Source organism: Silene latifolia, chromosome 9 (genome assembly GCF_048544455.1).
Source record: "Silene latifolia isolate original U9 population chromosome 9, ASM4854445v1, whole genome shotgun sequence".
Lineage (NCBI taxonomy): Eukaryota > Viridiplantae > Streptophyta > Magnoliopsida > Caryophyllales > Caryophyllaceae > Silene > Silene latifolia.
Window position 1 is genome coordinate 63,977,451 of NC_133534.1, and position 6,031 is coordinate 63,983,481.

Here is a 6,031-nt window from a genome sequence, read left to right on the forward strand (position 1 = left end):
ATAAATAAAAATATACATAATTAAACCCAAGCAAGTTACGTATGCTGTGATATTTATTAAAACACACTAAACCGAGAACTAATGGTGTAATATTTAATGCGGATAATCTCCAACATAGATTGATAAACGTAAGAGGTGCATTGTTTATCATCTGACTGTAAAGGACACTATTATGTAAATCACACAGAAATAAGCTAAATTAGATCAACCTCTCGCATATAAATAAATTAAATGATACGAGTAATTATTAAGAAGATAAGTACTTTTACCGCGACAATTTTTGGAGCGATGTTGCTGTCATATTGCTCAAGTGGGGATAATCTTCTTTTTTTATTCAAAAACACTGATTCATACACAAAATTGTAATTAGCATATATATGGGACATTAATATTTATGTGACATTAAAAGGATACTATAATTCAAAAATCATACAATAACAAATGACATTATTAAAGGTTGTAATTAAACTTACTTATGTATCATCTTTAGAAACTTCCCAGACGGTAGCCTACGACAAAAGTCAATCTAGAAGATTGGTTTTGATTGCACGTTGATTGCCACTAGCACTAATTGATGTGACCATAATTATCGCATATTTAGTCTCCGAATTAGCCTTGTTCCCATGCTTTTTAGTGCATATTTGGGTCATTTATTGTCTTTAGTTCTTTGTTTTGCATATTCTTTGAGGTTTTGTGTCCTTGGTAGGAAAGGAGTGCAAACCTTGCATTTTCATGGCAAAATGAGACTAAATTGATTGAATTCAATGACCAAGCATCAAGGAGAGACAAGATTAGAAGACCTTCGTACATACTATAGTAGACGGGCAATGATGAGGAAAGATCCTTGCATCACCAAGGAAATCCCCAAGGATTTTATGAAGAAAAGGGAAGAAAAGAAGAAGAAACAAGTCTGAGCAGCAATCCGTGCGGATTGTCCTGAATCCGGCCGTCCCCCAGCACCACAATTCGTGCGTCTTCTACCCAAGACGCCCGGGCAGCAGCTACCAGAAGACGCCCGTCTTCTCCCAAAGACGCCCGGGCAGAGAGTCACGAATCCGGCCGTCCCGTGCCTAAGACGCACGGATTCCAAGACAGCGCAAGTTCGTTTCTTCAAGCTTCGAGAAAGATGCCCATCCTTCAGAAAATACAGGCGTTTCCTTAAGTAGGGACTTAATCGTCATTTAAGCCCTTAGTTAACCCTAATACATCCACCTAATTTCCACTATAAATACCCCATTAGTCTAATTGGAAGAGGATGTTCTTCTTATCAATCCTTAGAGTAGTTAATATCAATCAAATCTCTCTTTAGTTTTGTAATCAACAATTAATCAAGTTTTAATACAAGTTTTATTTCCTTAATCTCTCTTTTGTTCATCCTTTATTTTGGGTAATTGAAGATTTTTTGGTTATTATTGGGAGATTGACAACCTCTCAATCAAGCATCAAGTACTTCTTTTATTCTTGCTTTATTATTGGAATCATTAATAGGTATAATTCTCTTAATCCCTTTTTAATTATTGTTAATTACTTTCATTTATTCATCATGTTTTACTTTGTTGGTATGATTGACAACCTTGCTAGCATGTTCAACATGATAATGAGTGAGTAGTCACCTAGCTAGGGTTAATGGATAATTAGGGGAAACCAACATGGGGAATGATTCATGCTTAAATTAATATGCTTTCATGGTTTATTTTACTTGCTTGTTTTGATCTCAACTCATGCACATGTTATGTTTGATGAAATGCGAGCCTATGAATCCTTGTATTTTTTACCCATCACCTACCTTTTAAATGAGACTTGTAAGACATAAACCAACTCGAGTCTCATTAGACCATGCATGTCGTTGAGTAGAGAAGACTAAGTCGACTTGTAGGTGTTGTACAATCTAATCGATTCGGCTCCGGGACCCAAACTTTCCTAGGATTGTAAGATATAACCCAACTCAATCCATCACAACAATAACTGCTTGCTTATAATTTGAGAACATGTTTGTATGATCAATTCCCATGAATCCCCTATGACCCCATGACACCCTAGTGCTTTTTATCAATTGTTTACAACCCTTTTAGTTTATCTTGCTTGTTTATTTTCATTGCTATTTAGTTTAGTGACCTTCTACATCAACCCAAATTGTGAAACCCCTAAGACACCACTAGTCTCAATAGAAATCTCATCTCAATTCCCGTCCCTTGGGATCCGACCTTTACTTGCCTCTTTACTAATTGTAGAGTTGTTTGTGAAGCTATAAATTGTGTTTTGGTCTAGGTGCTCCTAACGACAAGTTACCGAAAAGATTTAGTTCCGACCAAAAAATGGCGCCGTTGCCGAGGACGGTGTTATCTTGATTTAGATTTTCCTATATTGTTATTAGTTGTGTCTTTCTTTGCCTTAGGGAAGTAAAACTCCTCAAGGTTTGTTCTAATTGTTTTCGAGTCGTTTGATATTTTGCATGTCTAGAAGGTCACAAGGTGATTTGTTACCTTTTGATCGTGAAATTGAAAGAACTTTGACAACCAATAGAAGACTTGCTAGGAGAAATTTGAGAGGTATTAGTGAGGTTGTAGATATTCAACCAACTATTGAGTTCATCAACCCTTTTGCAAGAGAAGGTGAGGAGAACCCAACACAAAATACAACACAAAATCAACCCACAATGCCTAAGTTTTCATCACATTCCGTACCCACCGAGGAGAACCTACCCAATGGTACTCCAACACCACAACATTTGACCGGAAATTTCATTGCTTAATCCGCATTTATCCAATTAGTCGAAAGGAGCCAATTTGGGGGGATGCCTAGTGAAGACCCTCATTCTCATATGGAGACCTTTTGTGACTATTGTGATGCGATTTCTCAAACCGATGTAACTCAAGACCAAATTCGATGGGTCTTATTTCCTTTCTCTCTAATTGGCACCGCGAAACAATGGTTGAAGGGCCTTGATAAGGCCACTCTCGGAATTGATTCTTGGAAGAAGTTGGCTCTAGCTTTCTACAAAAAATTCTACCCACCGGAAAAGACTAGCATGCTAAGAGCTCAAATTACGGGTTTTAAGCAAAGGGATGAAGAATCTTTGTATGAAGCTTGTGAGCTGTTCAAAGGAATTTGTCGCTCATGTCCTCATCATGGACTTAGCGAGTGGTTCTTGGTACAACAATTTTGGAACGGTCTATATGAAGATTCAAGGAACATTCTCAACATGGGATCAAATGAAATGTTCACCGAAGTTGATGACAATCAAACTTGGAACAAAATTGAGGAAATGGCGGTCCATAACTCGCAATATTGTAGACCTCGCAAGGCTACTAGAGGAGGAAAGCATGAAGTGGACTCCGTTACTCAATTGGGTACTCAACTTAGTGCTCACATTGATACCATCAATTTGAAGTTTGAAAAAGCTATGGCTAGACTTGAAGAAGCCTCAAAATCACCAAAGCATCATGTTAATGCCATGACGGCATCTTCATCAATTCCAAGTGGGATATGTGAGAATTGTGGAACTTTGGAACATGACCAAAGTGAATGTAGGGGAACAAATGAACAAGTGAATGCTTTCCAAGCATACAAGAGTGGTATCCCTTATTCCAACTATTACAATGAAAACACCAAATTCCATCCAAATCTCTCATACAAAAGCCAAAATGTTCAAAACCCTCAAATAACATACACCCCACCTCCCATGAGAAACCAAAATCAAAGATCCTTTTACAACCAAAACCAAGGTTACCAAAATCAAAATCCATACAATCAACCAAATGACCAAGGTTTTGATGTTCAAAAAGCGGTCCTCCAAATGCAAAAGAATCAACAAGAATTTTTCACTCAAATGCAAAAAGATAGTCAAGCAAAGGAAACCACCATCAACAACATTCTAGCTCACACCAAAATGTTGGAAACCCAATTGACTCAACTAGCATCTTCAAGCTCACAAAGACAAAAGGGGCAATTGCCACCTCAAAGTAATCCCCCAAGACATGAAACGGTTAGTGCCATTCACTTGAGAAGTGGTACAAGGTATGAAGCACCGAAGAAGCAAGTTGAGGATGAAGTTGTGGAAGCTAGTGATAAGGAAGAAATTGTGCAAAACTCCAAGGATGGAGAACCATCAAGAGAAGAAATTACAAAGAAAAATGAAGACAAGGTCAAGGAGAAGGAGCCCATTGTGATTAGACTTCCTTTTCCAAGTCGTCAAGCCAAGCCCAAATTTGATGACCAACTTGGAAAGTTTATGGAAATTGTGAAGAATTTGGAAGTCCCAATTCCTTTCACGGAATTAATCAATCACGTGCCGGCCTATGCGAAATACATGAAAGACATCCTCACAAAGAAGAAGTCGATCCGGAAGCTTGAGACTATCACCTTCACTAAGGTGAGTAGTGCAATACTTCAAGGGAGTTCACCTCCAAAACTAAAGGGTCCGGGAAGCTTCTCAATACCGTTTACCATTGGCGACACCACGATCAACAAAGCCTTATGTGATCTAGGGGCTAGTGTGAGTGTTATGCCATACTCGGTGAGTAAAAGGTTGGGGATGGGAGAACTTAAATGCACCAATATTACACTCCAAATGGCCGATAGATCGACGAAGACACCATTAGGGATATGGGAAGATGTTCCCGTATGAATTGGGAAGTTTTTCATCCCGGTGGACTTTGTCATTGTTGATATGGAAGAAGATTCCAACATTCCAATCATTCTAGGAAGACCTTTCTTACACACCGCGGGTGCGGTGATTGATGTAAAACATGGAGAGCTCACTCTAGAAGTGGGAGATGAGAGTATAACTTTCAATCTTGACAAGACTATGAGAGCTCCCCGTTTACATGAACCGTGTTTTATGATCGATCATTATAGCCGGAAGGATGATAGGAAGAAGTCGGAACTCCAATGGAAGAAGAAAATTGAAGATGCTCCATTCAAAGAGCAAGTGAATTGTAACAAAGAGAGCTTGCAAAGCTCACCAAAGTCAAGCAATGAAGAAGATGGCCTCATTGGCCAAGAAAAGAAAATGGGAGAGTTGTCTCCATCAAATCAAGAGATTTTTAATGATCAACTTAATGAAGTTTGTGGTCTTTGGGACGGCGAATTTGAAGGAATTTTCAATCCCTACATTGGTAATGCCATCGATCAAGACCGACAACAAGGGCAAAGATCTATTGAAGATCTTTATCATGACAATGAACAAGCTTTTGATTACTTTTTCAAGGTGTTGAGCAACATCAACAACACCTTGGACATGCCCCCTTGACATCTCATCAAGAATGAGAGTTTGGTGGAGTCCTCCCTAAACCACCATTTATAAATATTTCTAACTCCCTAACTCGCATTTTAATTCTTAATTTGCATTTTTGTCATTTTTGGATTTTTAAGCCTTTATCAAGATAATTATCATTTTTGAGAGAAGTGAGGGAGGGACTAATGATTTCAATTGATGTGTAGTGCTTTAGCTTAGTGTGGGGATAGCAATTGCCTAGGATATTCATGCCTTAGTAGTGCCCCCACAATGAAGAACACGAGATTTTGAAGAATGGAAAAATGACAAGGGATATACAAGTACACGGATGGAACTGAATCCGGGTAAAAGGGGTAGAATCCGAGCGGTTTCAAGAGAATCCGCCCGTCTTCAGGCAATCCGGGCATATTGGGCAGAGGACGCCCATCCTTCTGAGCTGAATTTTGAAATTTTGTGACTGTTAGCAAATCCGGACGTCCTGTAATAAAATCCGTCTGTCTTCAGAAAGACGCCCGTCCTAAAGGGAAGACGCCCGTCTTTTTGGCTGAGAAAAACAAGAAAAATCCCTGGAAAGGAATCCGCTCGTCTTCACTGAAAGACGCTCGTCCCGCATTTTCAAATCCGCCCGTCTTTGCTAGAATCCGCCCGTCTTTAGGCGAGAATTTCCCAACCCAGAACAGGCAGAATCCGGCCATCCCGAAGGAAACCGCCCGTCTCCCCCCTACATTTCAAATTTTTCGGGCTTATTATAAACCCCTTCCCACATTCATTTCTTCATTCAAAACACTACCCATA

General features: G+C 39.2%; 1 non-coding gene across 1 annotated transcript; it reads right to left on the minus strand.

Moving 5' to 3' along the window:
- Nucleotides 1–3,028: 3,028 nt before the first annotated feature.
- Nucleotides 3,029–3,135, minus strand: LOC141603215 (small nucleolar RNA R71). The gene has a single exon (XR_012525106.1). It is a non-coding gene; the product is annotated as a small nucleolar RNA R71 (small nucleolar RNA).
- Nucleotides 3,136–6,031: the final 2,896 nt, after the last annotated feature.